The following is an 18033-nucleotide window of genomic DNA, read 5'->3' as shown; positions in this document are numbered from 1 at the left end:
TGGAATTTTGTTCCTGGAAGGAAGGAGGAGAGGGAGGTGTGGCACTTGACACTGTTCCTCCTACTCTGGTACCTTGTTACACCCATGACTTTGGCCTTCTATAACTCCTCCTCATTAGGTTCTGGCAATATGATTTCTACCACTAATCCCTTTAACTCCAGAAATGCCATTGGCTGCTTCTTCATTCTTTAATGCTGCCCACATTTCTATGGCTAGTCCCATGTGGGATGAATTCTGCTTTTTTCTCTCTCTCTCTTTTTTTTTTTTTGGTGGGACTGGAGTTTGAACTCAAGATTTCACACTTGCAAAGCAGACATTCTACTGCTTGAGCCATACCTCCAGTCCATTTTGCTCTGGTTATTTTTGGAAATGGAGTCTTGCGAACTATTTGCTGGGGCTGGCCTGAAATGGTGATCCTCCCAATCTCAGCCTCTCAAATAGCTAGGATTACAGGTGTGAGCCACTAGCACCTGGCAAATTCTGTCTTACTAGGTTCCTCCTAACTGTTGTAACATCCAAATCAGGCATGAAATAAAACCCAAGAGTTTAGATTATCTTCATCTGTGGTTTTGGATCATGGCTTGAACACTGCATTCCCTGGGAAATTCTAAAAGAATACTGTGCTTGGGCTCTGTCTCCAGAGATTCCAAATTTAATCATTTGAGAGTGAGGCTTTGAATTGAGGGTTTACATTTTAAGGAAACTGATATTTATTGTTGGGTTTGGGTTAAAAACCATCTTTTTTCTTAGAATCAGGGCCATTTTCTTGGTTACAGAGGCCCATTCTTTTTTATTTTTAAGTTTTATGTAGAAAGTTTATCCATGCATAAAGTAGGGAGGGCACAGTAACGAGTCTGCATAGACCTATCACTCAAGCTTAACAACTGTCAACTCATGGCTCACCCAGTGTAGTTGTGCCATTTTATACACTGACTAGCAATGGTTGGGAATTGAGGTGGGTCTACATTCTTACCAACATTTAGACAGTCTTTTTTAGTTTTTGTCATTCTAGTGTGAATAAAATAGTATTTCATGACAGTTTCAATTTTTATTTCCCTAAAGTCTAGTGATATTGAATGTGTTTATTGGCCACTCTGTGTGTAGTGTGTGTGTTTAGAAGAGTCTGCATGCATTTTGCACACTTTTAATTTAGTCTTTCATCTTCTTGTTGTTGATTTGTAGAAGTTATTTACATATACTATATATATATGTATAAATATATTCATAGCTGTATGCTGCAAATAGTTTCTTCCAGCCAATGACTTTTTTTGTTAGTGGTATAATCTGGTGAACAGAAAAATTTATCAATTAAAATTTTAGAATAAAAATTTTAAATAATTTTAATTCATCAGTTTCTTTCTCTTATGATACATGATTTTTGTATTGTTAAGAAGATTTTTGTTAGCCTTAAAATCATAAAAATATTGCCCTATGTTTTCCTCTAGAAGTATTATGATTCTGCGATTTGCTTTTGGATCTTTGGTCCAGTTTGAATTAACTTTTGTTTGGACTGAGGTTTTATTTTTTCTTATCAGTATATCTATTTGTTTCATCACTTTGTAAAAAAAAAAACCCAACAATTAAATTGACTTGCTAGAATCAATTTATTGAAGTCAGCTGGGTGTAGGTATGGGTCAAGCTCTGGACTCCTTATTCTGTTTTGAGATATAAATCATTCGGGATAAGATGTCAAATTATTCTGATATTGGAGTCACTGCTGCACTGAATATGAGAATGCAGATATCTCTTTGAGATACTGATTTCAATACTTTTGGACTTATTCCCAGAAGTGGAATGTCTGGGTTGTATGGTAGTTATATTTTTAGATTTTTTAAGGAGCCTCTATACTGTTTTTCATAACAGCTATACCATTGTGCATTCCCACCAACAGGTTCCAATTTCTCCACATCTTTTCTAACATTTGTCACCTTCTTTCAAAGAACAGCCATCCTTACAGGTGTGAGGTGATACCTCATTGTTATTTTGATTTGTATTTCCCTGATGATTAGTGATGTTAAGCAACTGTTCATATATCTATTAGCCATTTGGATGTCTTCTTTGGAGAAATGTCTATTCAAGACCTATGTCCATTTTAAAATTAAATTATTTGTTTCTTTACTATTGAGTTGTAGGAATTTCTTATACATTTTGGATATTAACCCTTTATCAGATATATGATTTATAAATATGATCTTCCCCTTCTGCTATAAGTAACCATGAAGAAAAAGTTGCCTTATCCTTCCATTGTTTGTTTGTTTCTCTTTTTTAATTGTCATTTTACTAGGACAATATATATATATATATATATATATGTATATATATATATATATATATTTATTCTAGATGTATTCAACACAATAAATACCAAGTTTGAGTGTCTGTGCATGTTCATGTGTGTATGCACATATTTGTATGTATTTGTGCATACTTGTGTGTGCATGCATGTTTGTGAGTATATACTTGTGTGTATGTGTGTGTGCTGTGCCTGATTTGAGCTATGCCCCATTTCTCATTTTTTTTTTGGTGGCACTCAGTTTGAGCTCAGGGCCTCACTCTTTCTAGGCAAGTGCTCTACCACTTAAGCCACACCTCCATCTCTTTTTCCTTTAGGTTTTTTTTCAGATGGGTTTCACTTTTTTCCTGGCGCCAGACTTGGGCCATGATATACTATCTAAGGCCTCCCTCGCATGAAACTGGAATCACAGGTGTGTGGAAATGTCATCTCACTAACTTCTTGCCCTGGCTGACCTTGAACAGTGATTCTCCCAATCTCTACCTCCCAAGTACCTGGGATTGCAGGCATTAGCCACCATGTCCAGCTCTGCATGGACTATTCTAGGTGTCTTCCTCATTGGGCAACTGTCTAAGGCAGTTAAGTTCCAGCAGAAAACAGATGCCATCCTAAATGGGATAATTAAAGAGACTTAGTAGAAAAGGCTATATTTAAGGGTGTAAGCAGGGAAACTAGTAAGGAATTCCTCCACAGGCAGGAGCTCAGGAGCCACTATTGCCCCTAGGCTTGAGGAACAAGGTGGGGGAGGGGCCATGGAGCCCAGAGGGTGGAGCTTTGTGGAGAGGGTTGCCTGACAAAGGCTGTGGCTTTGTTAGAGGTGTGCACCCAGCTCAGCTGACCTTGTGGGGGTGAGCTATATACAACCAAACCTGGTTTTACTTTCCTTCAGCCTTCCAATATCTATTTGGTGCCTCTCAATGTCCAGATGTAACTGAAGCCTAAGGGCAAGCAAGGGGACACATTGGTGGTCAACCTGCAGAAAAGAGTAGGGTGAAGATAAGTGAGGACTGGAGTTCAAAGAGCAAATGGGAAGGCACACGGCTTCTTTGAACTACTTGCAAGGAGGAAGGAAACCAGCATCTGTGGGGCACTAGCCACCTGCCAGGCTCTGTGTTGGACCTTTTACTCACACTATTCCCATAGCACAGTTTTCTTTGCTTCTCTGTCTCAGAGGAAGAAGCGTGTACTGACTTACCCTGGGCCAGAACAGAGATTCAAAAGTCTGTGCTGGTTTATTTCAAGGTCATTTCTCTGGGTATAGTGCCACGATGACCATAGTAATTCATGTTCTATCTGGGGCCCAGGGAGGCTTTTGGATTAGGAGGTAAACAGGGGTAGAACATCTGTGTTGTCTTAGATGAACAATTCTTTCTGGAAATAGAGAATAAGAAATAAGTGTGGAGGTGGCTAACTCAAGGAAGTTGTCTTTCCTGGAAGAGAGGAAAATGAAGCTGATAACGACATGCTTGCAAAAATGGGGTGCAGTGGACCAAGGGCAATCCAGTAGGTCAACATCTATTGAGTTCCTTCTGATAGTTCTTTTTGAATACATCATTTTTTTATTACATTTCATTAATTTGTACATCTTTATGGGATACAATATGGCAATTCAATATATAAAATGTATATTAATCAAATTAGGATACTAAGCATTTCTATTTCTATCTCTTTAGCCATTAATCACTCTTCTGTGTTGTGAACTTCATACTCTTCTAGTCACATACTCTTTTAGTCATTTTGAAATATATTATAGTTTGTTTTGCCTAAAAGTTACCCTACTGTGCTAAAGAAGAAGCAGGAATGATCTCTTCAACTTGTATTTTTGGTGCTTCTTATTGAAACTCTTTCTGTCCCTTCTGCCCTTCTACCTTTCCTTTCTTTAGGGTTTACCTATTTGTTTCCATAAATGAATGAGGATATGTGGTATTTGTCTTCCTTGTCTGGCTTGTTTCACTGAACATATGATTTCTATTTCCATCCATGTTGCTGTAAAGAACATGATTTCTTTGCTTTCTGTGGATGAATAGTATTCCATTGTGTAAATATACCACATTTTCTTTATTCATTCAAAGGGAATTTGGGTTGATTCAACATCTTGGCTATTATAAATGTGGTTGCAATAAACATGGGAGTACAAATTTTTTTTGGTATAATGATTTAACCTCTTTTGGGTAGATACCCAGTAGTGAAATTGCTGGATCCAATGGTAGTTCTATTTTTAGTTTCCTAAGGAGTCTCCATATTCTTTCCCTAATGGCTGTATTAGTTTATGTTCCCACTAATAGTGTATGAATTTTCCTTTCTGGTGAGGACCAGTATTTGTTGTTTCTTGTCTTTTTGATGATAACCATTCTAACTGGGGTGAGATACCTCATTGTGGTTTTGATTTACACTTCTCTGATGATTACTGAAATCCTTCTCAAGGTTCTTACCTGTGTATTTTGATATGGTTGATTTCCCAATAACAACACAATATATTCTAGTTTTGGATTTGTTGGTTTTACCAGACTGACGTGGACATTCATTGTGCAAGAGGTTAAAAATCCTACTCTACAATGAATTCAACATTGGTTAGTTTTAATGGGAGTATAAGTAGAAATCACATATCCCTTGTATAGGTCAAGACAAGCATTAAATGTGATGCCCAACCTGCTTTTCTCAATGGGTAAGAAAAAGAGAAGGTTCTTCTTTAAACAAAGAAAAACAAAGGGAGCAAGAATGCCAAGAGATATGTAGTTTAAGAAACATTCATTATGTAAATGTCAGAATTTGTAAGTAAAAGAGAGAGTCATAGCTACATGGCTCCCTCTCTTTCTCCACACTGTCTTAGGTCTCATATGTATTCTTGCTTTATTTTGATGTGTTGGTTCACTGTTTTCATCAGCTGCTGTTAAGCTGGAGCAGGATTAGAAGAACTCAAGGCATTTCTGACAACACAATGTGTTAAATCATCAGAAGACAAACTCACAGAGACTATGTGCTTCAATCTCCCACTTGCTTATCTAACTTGGGTGACAGCTGATCATCTGGCCTCTGTCTGAAATACTAGATATGGAGTGCTCAAGACCTTACAGGGCCTACAGCTGCCTTTCATTAGTCTTAACAATCAGCAGCAAAAACAGCATTCACATTTATTGAACACTTACTGTATGCCAGGCACTGTGCTAGACACTGTATTACCCTGTTTCTGTAGCACGTTGTTTTAACACATGATCTCATTTGATCCTTAAAATGACTCTTTGGGATTGATAATATTACTTCAATTTCATAGATGGATGAACTGAGCCTTAGTAATTTTCCCTCCTAGCTATGGTCACAGATATTTTTTGTGTATGTTTGTATGAGTATGTGCTTCTGTGTAAAATAAATAAAAGTATTCCTCCACATCCCTCTCCCACCAGTAGAGGCCCAATGTACATTGCAGAGGAGTCAACAGTACAGTATCATGGGTGTCCTAGGCAGGACAATTTTCAGTGTCTTTGAAATTTGCTTGATATTCTCTCAAAATTATTCTTTATCTGCCCAGATAATTTATTTGAAAGTTGGTGTATATGTTTAATGCTATCACTTCCTTGTTAACTAGCTATTCATTCCTATCTTTCACACTCATACTATAGTATACAAACATCACACAAAATAAACATACCTATAAAATCTCTGTAAATCCATTACTTTAATTCAAATCCACTTTCAGTAGTGGGATAAAATACCAGGGACCCTAATATTTTCAACCATTTCCCTATCTTTGGGTATTTTCTTTGGTTCTAGTTTTTTTATTTGTTCGCCAGGAGCAATACTACAAGAAATGTCCTTGTGGATATACCCTTATGAAAGATTTAAAATTGTAACAGATGTTTGCCAGATTGCTCTTAGAAAAGGCTATAACAATCTGCAGTTTCATCAGCAGTGTTTAAAAGTCCTTCTTCCATGCATCTTTTGAAAAGCACATCACAGAACTCAAATTTAGATAATGCAATACATCACTCCTCCCTGGACCATCACTATTCCATACAATTCTTAAGAAGGAGCAAATTCAATTTATACCACATCAATCATGTGGGGAGTTCAATGGCACTTCATTTTCAAGGAATCCAAGGATGCTTCTCAGAGACATGACCTCCAACATTGCTTGGTTTGACTCGCTTCTTAGTCCAACTTTGGGTGGCAGCTTCAAAGCCTTTGGGCTCTGAATACAGACATTGCTCCCTGTATTCAGCAGCAACTGACTTGAGGTGATGCTGGAAAGTAAAAATGGCATTGTTGAGGAAGAACAGTGTCTTCAACCCAGAGCCAGACTTCCTCCTCTGTCAAATGAGGAGGTATATCCCATAGGTGTCCAGTATTTTTTGGGCTATGACACTGGGTGAATTTGTGGACCAAGAGTGAAAGATGTCAACATGGGAATAACATAGAACACAGCATTATCTTGGGATGACAACAAAGAAACTTAACAGTAGATGAAATTGCTTTTATTAAATTAACTTAATTACTTATTATTACTAAATAAAAATTAAACTATTTTGTTTTCCCTAAGGGTGAATGTTGAACATATGAATGGATAAAATTTTTGTTAAAAGAGCTTAGAAGTCAGGAGTGTTGGTTCATGCCTGTAATTCCCACAAGTTCCATTTTGGGCTACCTAACAAGATCCTGTCTCAAAATACCTAAAAACAAAAACAAAAACAAAAAAACAAAGACTTTGTGTGTTTGACCACTAGATGGCGGAATTGTCCTACAATGTTAATGAAATCACATTGCATTTTTAGGTAAAATGAATCTATCAAATGTAGTTGGAACCCGCTGCCCAGTAAGGAGGAATACACAATGCTATAGCCAGAAAGGACTTCTGGAATTATCTAGTTCACTCTCTATTATTTTCTTTTAATTGCACAATTGATACATAAATGCATTGTAATTGTAAGGGATTCAGGTTTTGTCTGTCTTCCTTTGCTTCCTCCTTTTTTCTCTCTTTGCTATGCTCCCCTGCTCCGCAGAAAACCAAGCTTTAAGACCTTGGGGATTGCCTTATGGTCCTTTCCTTGCAGACATGAACATACACATATAAACATGTACACATTTATCTTTTCTTAATAAACATCCATGTTACCTCTCCATTTTGTAAATGATTGGGAGAAGTTGTGTTATGGAGTCCCACAGACTTGGGTTTTAAATTTTGACTTTGCAACAATAGTTGTCAGCCTTGGCCAGACAATTTACCTCTATGGAGCCTCAACTCACTTCTAACTCAAGTAAAAACCTGCAACTACTCCTAGCTTAGCACCTGACACTTAGAAGTCTGGCCCACCTGTGAGCATAAGTGTCCCCTTTACTTTGTTTTGTCAAATGGACAAAACTCATTAATGGAAGAGCACAGTCCTCTCCACCTAGCATCTACCAGGAACCTTTGAAAGCTGTGACTACATGTACACACACACGATCATATCAATCTCGAGCTTACAAACGCAACAGTCAACAAGTGGGAATCCTACTGATGCCAATGTCTGCCTTTGCCACTATGTGTCTTGGGTTTGTCCAAGTTCAGGGAAGACCTGTATTTGAGAGCTGGAGGGAAATACCAAGTGTAAAATGGAATTCTGAAAAAACTGAATTGACTAGGGTTCAAGTTCAGATTCAGTTTGGGTCTGTACATTTGGGCCAATTCATAAATTCTCTATGCTTGAGTTTCTTTATCTATAAGATTGGAAAGATGAATTAGGATCCCATTAGAGCTATTTTAGTGCAAAGATCTGTAAGCCACAAAACTTACAATGCTTTCCTTTAGTTATATTTTCCCCAAAGATCAGGGCCAAATTGAACGTGAGCTCAAACCCCGCTCCTCGTTCCCAGGTTTCTGGGATATCAGTTTCTTCCATGTTGCGGTTTTCTATTGGCTGTTATTGCAGTGGTTTGAATTGTGAATCTGTAAAGTGGTAGTGAGAAAACATACTGAACTTTTTGTTGCTAATCTGTGCTTGGGGTGACATGGATGAGAAAGTATTCCTAACTTTTTTTTTTTTTTTTTGGTGGTACTGGGGTTTGAACTCAGTGCCTCATGCTTGTTAGGCAGGTGCTCTATCACTTGAGCCCCTCTGTGAACCTTCTGACATTTGAAAGGGCCCACTTCCAGTTTGCATAACAATCCTGATATTTCCTTTGGTCACTTTAGAAAACACTTTCATTTAAGTACTTAAAAATGTGAATTTAAAAATAAATAAGATCTATTATATTGTTTTTGCTCACAAGGGTCTTTGATTTGAAAAGTAGCATTACTTGTGGACATTACTTGAATGTATGGAAAAAACACCACAATCTTAAAAACATTAAGAATCCCCTCTAGGCAGAATAGTTCCTGCTGGGTATTGAGGGGGTGGGGGGGAGAGGGAGGGGGCTGGAGTGGGTGGTAAGGGAGGGGGTGGGGGCAGGGGGGAGAAATGAACCAAGCCTTGTATGCACATATGAATAATAAAAGGAAAAAAAAAAAAAAGAATCCCCTCTAATACCAGCCTATCTGTTTCAGTCAAGAAGATGCCTTCTGAAATATGAAGCTGGTTTAGGAAGAGACTAGCTGGCGGGCAGTGCAGGTCCCAAGGGCCGGTCAGCAGCTCTGCAGGTTCGTGGAATTGCCCTCCCTTCTGATAGACTAAACTGCCTTAGATGAGGCAGACGCTCCCCTGTCTCTCTCTCTCTGTGAGCTGCCAAATGAGTGACAGCTCTTTTTTGCTTTTCCCTGGAAATGGGAATTTCACTTATGGCCACCACACAGCTTTCTCCAAGAAAAGAAAGATGCTCTATAACCTGAATCAGAGATCACAGCCTGTGGAGTTATCTATTCCTTGCTCAGGTGTGGTTGCAAAATGGGAATTGCCTCTCTCCATGGTCCCTATTCTGCCTAAATTAACTCCACGTAGTCTAAAGGGATTCCTGGGGCAGGGTCCTGAACTCTCTTAAGAGAACCCTCTCCAGAACTCCCTGGATCCACATTTTTAGGATGCCTGGACGGTGCCTCCAGAGATATACTTTTCCACCTAAGTCAAAAGGATGAAGAAAAAGGTCTCATAGTGGACTCTTTCAGCCCTTCTGCAAAGCAGCCTCACTACTGTAATGCTAGAATTAGCTTGCTGTGGAATGAAGGACAGTGACCTGTGACAGATTTTCTTTCATTCCCAGACGGTAGAGGTGGGGAGGCAGCTTCAGGCTTCCTGTTTGAAACATGTCTCTTGCTATGATGCAAACACAGTTTTCTAATGAAAAGGAAATTTGATGACATAGTGGGACTACAACAGAACTCATTTGTATCCCAGCAGAAGGGAATTAGATCAGCTTTGACAAAAATCTTTCTTGAAGAGGTTTAAAAGAGTGACTCATTTTTCTTTTTCAGAGGTAGAGACAGGTACTGTCTACAGCCAAGGCTGTGGACTGTGCTCCTGGTAATTCTATTTAAATAGAATTTCTTCTCCTTTCTGCATGAATTGCTGTTGATAGCATTTCATCCTCTTCCTTGCCAATGGTCTCCCATTGGAGAGTTGCCTCTGAGTAGAACTGTACCTAAGCCATTCAGGTAAAAGCTGCCCAGACGAAGCAGAACGCCTTCTAGCAATAGTTGTGTTTAGATGGCTTCTATCTTGCCTCTGCAGGAAGCCAGGCAGCTTTTTAAAAATGCAAAATCAGCTAAATTGGTGCAGTGCTGAGAACCGATTATGAAAGATTCACTATTCAATTCTATCTCTTTAAATGAAATGATTTTCAAAATACTAATAGTTTGGATGCCAGAGGGGGAAGAAAAGGAAAGAAATCACTTTCCAAAAACAGGGGCTAATTTCACAATGAAAGGAAAAAATCAGTTCTGAGCTGCTTGCAGTGGGCACAAAGAGAGCACTGCGGGCAGACCTGGGCTTCAGGGCCAGTTGCAAAGCCTCCAGAGGACACCTGTCACATGGAAGGACCTGCCGACCAAGATGGCCTGAAGAGTCTCCTAGGTTTGAGAAAACTTTAGGTAGCTTTATTCCATATTCTAGGCTCTTGTAATCCCCCTGCCTTTTTTTTTTTTTTTAGAGCATTTACTTAAGATCACTTTCAATTGCAAATTCCTTCTCTGCCCTTTGAGATGTAAATCTTCCCCAGCCTCATTAAATTTTTTTTATTAGGATATATTTGTTGTAGGGAGGAGTCATTGTGACAATTCCAAATAAGCTTATATTATACATTGGTAAGATTTCCCCCAACATCTCTCCCCGTTGACCCCCTCCCCACCCCACTTAAAGCAATTGAGAGAGGTTTTATTGTTCTATCTCATATGTGAAATAGAACATATGTTCTATCATCCATATTCCCTCACCTTAATCTCCTTCATTCACCCTCCTGTCCTCTCACATGTACCTTCTCCCACTATACCTTTTTTAAATAGTCTTTTGTTATTAATTTCTAAGCTAGTGTTCAAAGGAGTTTTCTCAATGTATCCCTGTTGTGAATGTACCTTACTTTGGTCATTCAATCCCTTCTGTTACTCTCTCTTGCTCTTTTCCTCCCATCCATCCCATTATTGAACAGCTTTCAATACCTATTGTTATATCCTCTACCTTCACAGATGTTATGTATTATGATATTGTTGATGCTCAATCATTCTCTTTTCCTTTCCCTTCTTTCCCCAAGTTCTTTAGAGTAGTTCTACTATTACAAACTTATTTTACGTATGTTTGCATATGATCATGTTTGTTTTTGTGTATATGTTTAGCTTTTGTATCTGTCTTCCACATATGAGAGAAAACATGTGGTCTATGTCTTTCTGATCATGGCTTACTTCACTTAACAAGATGTCCTCCAATTGCATCTATTTACCTTCAAACCACATGGTGTCAGTCTTCCTTATGGAAGAAAACTCCATTGCAAATATAAATCACATTTTCTTAATCCATTCATCAGTTGTAGGGCATCTAGGTCATTTCTATCACTTGGCTATTGTGAATAGTGCTGACAGAAACATCGGTGTGCAAGTCTCTCTGTTGTATCCTGACTTAAGTTTCTACAGGTAGATGCCCAGAAGCTGTATCACTGGCACATAGGGCCATAATAATCTCCATATTGCTTTCCATAATAGTACTAATTTGCATTCCTACCAACAGTGTATAAGGGTTCTTGTTTCACCGCATTCTTGTCAGCATTTGTTGTTATTGCCCTTGAAGATGGGCATTCTAACTGTGCTGAAATGAAATTTTACTGTAGTTTTGATTTGCATCTTTTTATAGCCAGGGAAGTTGAACACTTCTTCATGTGTTTATTGGGCACTTGTACCTCTTTTTTGAAAATTCCCTATTCAATTAATGTGCCCATTTCTTCATTGGGGTGTTGATTCTTTGGGGGCTGAGTTTTTTGAGCTCCCTGTAGATTCTGGATATTAGTCCCTCATTGGATAAATAGCTGGAAAAGTTTTTCTCCCTTTCTGTGGGCAGTCTCTTAAGTCTTGTGACTGTTTCTTTTGCTGCTCATAAATTTTAAGTTTGATGCAGTCCCATTTATTCATTCTTTCTCTTAGATGCTGAGCCTTTTGAGTTCTATTTAGGAAGTTGTTGCCTATGCCTATATGTTCCAGTGTAGTTCCTACTATTTCCTGTAGTTGTTCTGAAGTTTCAGGCCTTATATTAAGTTTTTGGTCCACTTTGAGTTGATATCAGTACAGGGTGAGAGACAGGATCTAGTTTCAGTCTTCTACATGTGGAAATACAGTTTTCCCAGAAGCATTTGTTGAAGAGGCTATCTTTTCTCCATCATGTGCTTTGGGATCCTTTGTTGAAAATGAGTTGGCTGTAGCTATGTGGGTTTATGTCTGGGTCTTCTATTCTAATCCATTGGTTTTAATGTCTATTTTGGTGCCAACACCATGCTGTTTTTATTGTTATGGATCTATAGTATAGTTTGAAGTCCAGAATTGTGATACCTTTAGCATTGGACTTTTTGCTCAAAATGGTTTTGGCTGTTTGAGGTCTTTTTTGTTTCCATTTGAGTTTTATGATTGATTTTTCTATCTCTGTGAAGAATGTCATTGGGATTTTGATAGGAATTGCATTGAACTTGTAGATAACTTTTGATAGTATGGCCATTTTCACAATGTTGATTCTGCCAATCCATGAACATTTCTCCCAGCCTCTTACTAGTTTTATTGGTCAGGAATATCTTTCTCAAGGACTGGAAGCCTTCCCTTTGAAAGATGGCACCCCAATCTGGGTCTAAGTGGGAAGACAGGAACCTAATGTTGAGAAGCATCAGTTCTCAAACTCAGGTGGCCTCCCTGCTACAGTCCTTTAGCACTTGTGCACTAGCTCAATTCAGTCCTTAATCCCTCTCCTGCCTTTTGTTTCAGCAGTTGAGTTCAATTCCTCTATTGCAATCATCTTGATGAATGGCTCCATGTCTGCTAAACTTTTCTTTGATACCTTTCAATCCAAATCCTCCTTCCAGTACTCTGGAATCACACCACTCCTTGTGAGCATCTTCTTCTCCCCTGATGAATTACCCTGGTAGATCCTCCGCCAGCTTCACTGCTAGCTGGAGGGACCCTGTTACAGTGCCTCCCATGCCCATCTGTTAACCTGGAGATTTTCATGCCAGTGCTTTCTTGGGACAGATGACACAGGGAAAGGGAAGGGAAGGGTCACCTCCATCTCGTCTCGTTGTTTCTTCTTGACTCTCTTTCCACAGGTTCTAGTTTGCATTTTTCTTTTAAACACACATTTTTTAAATGAAATACACATTTATTATATAGGATATCAGCAGGTTCTTGCATGGTGGCTAGCAGTTGAAACTGTAACCTTCCCCTGAAATGTTCAGTCATCCACTTTTCTTTTTTGTTTTTGGGCAGTACTGGGGTTTGAACTTAGAGTCTCACACTTTCTAGGCTGTCTGCCATTTGAGCCATACCCCTAACCCTTTTTGCATTTGCAATTTTTTCAGATAGGGTCTTGTGTTTTTGCCCTGGCTGCCCTCAAAAGTGCTATCCTCTTGATCTCTTACCTCTTGAATAACTGGGATTACAGTAGTGAACCACCATGACCAGCCTTCTCTCTCTTTTTCTTTTTAAAAAATTGTTTGTAAATTTATTCATATGTGTATACATTGTTCGGGCCATCTCGCCTTCCTAGCCTTCCCCCCCACAACCCCTCTTCCAGGCAGAACCTGTTCTGCCCTCTTCTCCAATTTTGTTGAAGAGAAAACATAAGAGATAATAAGAAAGATGTAGCATTTTTGCTAGTGTGAGATAAAGATAGCTATGTAGAGAGATTCCTAGCATTGTTTTCATGCATATAAACATACATTTTTATCTCATGGGCAGGGCACAACTTAGAAATGCTTTTTGCATTTGTGAGAGAGAACATCTCTTGGGGCCCCAGGAGTGAGTGACTTGATGACTTTCGCTTTGGAAAACTGTGGTTCACTGAGTAGAGAAGGTCTAGTTAAGCATGGTGCTAAAGAGCCTGGGTCTTGGATTCCAACTGTGTGGGCTGATTTCCACTTCCATTGCTGACCTCAGGTGGGTTGCATAAGCCTCTTCCTCACTTGTAAAATTGGGGCTAAGAATAGATAAGGTTGTTTGGAGGATTACAGTCTTGCATGAAAAATGCAAGTACAGTGTCTCACCCAGGGATGTATTCAATGCATCCTTAGATGTATTCACCATTGGAGCATGATCTTCCTTTAAAATTGTTTTCCTGAGCATGCAAAAGCATTAAAAAAACCCCCTACTTCTCAAAGTAACCTTTGGGAAGAAACAGTAAGGAAGAAATTATTTTCTTTTGATTTCATACTTCCTTTTAATATTTCAACCCTTTAGCTACATACCTCTTTTATTTAAAGATTCCAGTTACTAAATCCCTTCCACTGTCTGCAATTTCTAACTAGATGACAACACAGAAGGAGATTCTTGTCTAGGAATAATGCCTCAAAAAGTCAATGCTATGTTAGGGTTAAGATTTAATGCCAAGAAGCTCATTTTTAAGAATAAAAAATAAACATGTGAAGCATGCTTCTTATTGCCCCATCCCTTCTCCTATGATTTTTAAAATTTGATTGACTTAAATGCAGGGTGGTACCATGACATTTTTATGAGAAAAAAATGCATTGTTTTAAACCTGGTAGTAGAGTTCTTTCCAGGGAAAGAGTTGCCTTTGTTTAGGAAAGTTTGGGTGAGGAGCTCAGAGAAAGAGAGGCATCAGAAAATTCACCAGTGAGCAAGTCTGGTGGGAATGGTCCAGGGGCCTTTAGAGTAAGGGTGCTGAGTATTTGATTCAAGATAATCTGTTGGACTGTAATATCTCTCCACAGTCACTGTTCCATGACACTACTCTCATAAAAAAGGCTTTTGGTGAAAGCTTAGAGGTGTCAAGTAAAAAAAAAAAAACAAACACAACCTTTCTGAGAAGTGGTGGGGATGCTGAGGTTCCTGTGGCGTGAGGAGTAGGAGGCTGCAGCCCTTTCCATTTATGTGTTGTGGTAGAGACATCTAATTGTCTCCGATGATCTATTTATGCTTTTAGTAGAACTCCTCCAGTGTCAGCAGATTTCACATGATTGCACTGCTAGAGACTTCGTTTGCCTTGAAGCCTGATGGGTCCTTTGGATTGTGTGTCTTGCCTATGGAGGGTGAATAGAATGTGGCATGTTCACAGTTTCCATTTCACTTTCTTGAAGGGAAATGACTTGCTTTTTTTCTCTTTTACATAGTTAACATGGAAGGGTGTGTAAGCCTAATTTGAGTACACAGAAGAGAAAAGAGTGTAACAGAGTAGGTGAGTATCACCACAGTATACTATATAAATGTATGGAAATATCACAGTGAACCCCCCCCATATTGTACAATTAATATGCACTAATAAAAATGTGGAAAAAAGAGAACATTGTTCAGGAGGCTTATTAAAGCACATTGCTGGATCTCACCGCATAGTTTCTGATTCAGTAGGTCTGCAGAAGGATCCAAGAATTTTGTTTTTAACAAGTCCTTGGATGGTGCTGATTCTGCTGGTTCAGGGACTATAGGAGGTGGCAGAACAATAAAGCAGGAGCCTGAGTCCCTGGGTGCTCTTGTAAAGCTGAGCCACCTAAGGCCCTCTGTCACCTCTGGAATGTTACCATGAGGGTGGAACAAACATTTATTTTGTTTGAGTCGTAGTGTTTTGGTTTCTCTATGTTTTAGCAGCAAAGCTGGCGTGTTACTTAATACAAATGTTACAGGTAAGGGTTACTCAGTAAGGCCAGAGGACATGAGAACTCCTGAACAGCTGGAGTTTGGTTCAACGTGGGTGATTTTTATTTGGAAAAATAATAAAGCAGAGGCAATTGCTTGTTTAATGATATAATGACTTCTTTTATGGGAGTATCATGGGTAGGCAGTACACTGAAAACATTCTTTCCACGTTAGCATCGGTGCTTGTTTTCTTGCCTTGGGAAAATCTAAAAACTTGTATGCCCTTGTGCTCTTGTTTGTTAAGTGGGGCATGTGATTTCAATGTGTTGTCCAAAGAGGGGAATTTTAGGTATTGCTTTGGAAATCACTGGAATTCAAATACTTCCTGAATGCTTACTAGACATTAGATACTGTGTACTTTATGTGTATCTTATCCTTTATTTTTTGCAATGACCCTGTGAAGGAGAATCACTATTATTTCCATTTTGCAGATACAGAAATAGGCTTGGAGAGGTCGAGATTCTAGTCCAGATCTACCAGATACTTCAAAGCCCATGCTCTAAACTACTTGGCAATATTCTCTCCTCCCGGCAAGTGACACACTCAGATTATTCTTAAGGTCAACATTTGAACATCTGTTATCAGCAGAGCTTTGTTTAGTGTGTCTGTGTTTTCTTTTTATTTATTTATTATTTGGTTTTTTTGAGACAGAGTCTTGCTATGTGACAGACTAGCCTGGAACTCACTATGTTCTTCAGACTGGCCTTGAACTCAAGATCCTCCTGCCTCAGCATCCCAAATTCTGAGATTAGAGGAATTCTGGGATTTAGTGTGGTTGAGTCTTCAAATGCAAATATTATTTTTTTTTCCTACACTGTTGCACAATCTAAATGGCCAAGCTCAGCTAGGAGCCTGCTGTGAGAACCTTTAGTTGGAAATGGCAAAAGGATACAGATCTTAAAAGGGGACAAGTGGCTCTGAGGTCCTTGGATTTAGGACTAAGAGAATTTACTACCATACAGGGATGCTGGAGTTCAATACAATGATATATATAGTAAGCAACTACCTGTCTACAGGGCCAACAAGGAAGGAGACAGTTCGGCAGAAGTTTCAAGCAGCAACCATGCTGATTTTCTAAGTTACCTGCCTCGGGAGCAGCATCAGACTCCACAATCTCAAGCCTGCATGAGTGGGAGGTATTTACCACAATTGAAACAAACCCATTCATCTCTGCAGAAACCCCTCTTGGTTTTGGGCCTCTGTCTGCTTCTTAGAATCAATTTTATCTCCAGCCTTCTGTTCTTCCTTCAGAATTTGCTTGTTTTGTTTCCCATCTTTATCCTTATGTTTTTATCAGAAGAGAACAATATTTGAACTAACTAATCAATGGCTAATTAGCCAATTAATCCCATTTTTACTTTGATGGAATTAATAGGAACAAACAATGCCAAGAGCAGAGTGTATCTTGAGTCTGCACATACATTAAGAATGATTGCAATTTTACAAGAATTGAGAACTGTGTAAGCCACTGTTTCTAAATGTGCTTGCTGCTTAGTCATTTTAAATAAGCTGGTGACCCATTATACTCTGACACTGGCTGAATTCTATTCTGTACGTCTTAAGGTTTTGGGTGGAGGATCTGTAAACTTTTCCATAAAGGCCAGATTATGCATTTTTGGTTCAAAATATGACCTGAGAGTACAGAAGGTGGGAGTGACCTTGCTGGGAGGAAATTTGCATGAAAAAGACCTGAGGTCTTACTTTATCTTAAAGCTTAAGAGTCTTTGAGGCTTGCCTGCTAAGCAGACAGTTTATCTTGGGCTGCAGTGCAGGTCCACTGGCTCTTTAGTTGGATCATTTAGTTGGAATGTGGCGTGGAATGCAGGTACCTCATATGGAGAGAGTCCACTGACATTGAAGTTCATCTAAATGCAGGGACCAAGATGGTTAGGGCCCAGGACACCAGCTATGAAGAACAGTGAGCCTTTATTCAGGGAATTGAGGAGTTGTCTTTATGTTCATCTGTCTGGATTTCTACCTGAAATGAAGCAGGACCTGTGAGTGAATTGAAGAGCTATGGAGTTTAGGCACAGAGGCTATACCATTGCTACTTGACTGAATATGTGTACAGATTATGAGAACAGAGAGTCAGCTTAGGATAAGGGTAAACATAGCCCAACTTCAACAGTGAGAAGAGTCAGTCAATGCTTTGACTGTTTTCACTATTTGTTGAGTACCAGGACAGTGCTGGGCATCAAAGGGTCAAGAGATGGAGGGAGCAGCAACTCTCTCTGTGCAGCAGGGAAGCCAAATTTTCAGTATTATAACAAAATGGCCTCTAAACAATGATTAAAAAGCGTTAGACCAGATGGGTTATTTTTATTGTTTGTAAAATCCAATAAAAATATTCTCTATAGTGTTCAACGTCTTTGGCTGGGCAGGCATTCAAGTATTGAGAAGGATAATAAACACTATTTTCAACAAATTGCTGTACTATTCAATAGAGAAGAGGGAAAGATAATATTCAAAGTGCCTTTGAGTTTGTCAGGTGGTGGATGCTACCTGAATT

The 18033-nt window shown here is 39.0% G+C and overlaps 1 long non-coding RNA gene across 1 annotated transcript in view; it reads left to right on the top strand.

The window, feature by feature from the left end:
• The window catches only part of LOC141415022 (uncharacterized), a 51378-nt gene extending 36165 nt beyond the window's left edge, over positions 1–15213 (top strand). The window contains exons 4-5 of the long non-coding RNA XR_012440042.1: positions 8811–8903; positions 15005–15213. This is a non-coding gene — a long non-coding RNA (uncharacterized lncRNA). The remainder of the gene's footprint in view (positions 1–8810; positions 8904–15004) is intronic.
• Positions 15214–18033: the final 2820 nt, after the last annotated feature.

This window comes from Castor canadensis, chromosome 12 (assembly GCF_047511655.1).
Source record: "Castor canadensis chromosome 12, mCasCan1.hap1v2, whole genome shotgun sequence".
NCBI lineage: Eukaryota > Metazoa > Chordata > Mammalia > Rodentia > Castoridae > Castor > Castor canadensis.
Note: the sequence above shows the minus strand (reverse complement) of the source record. Positions and strands in the feature narration are given on the sequence as shown.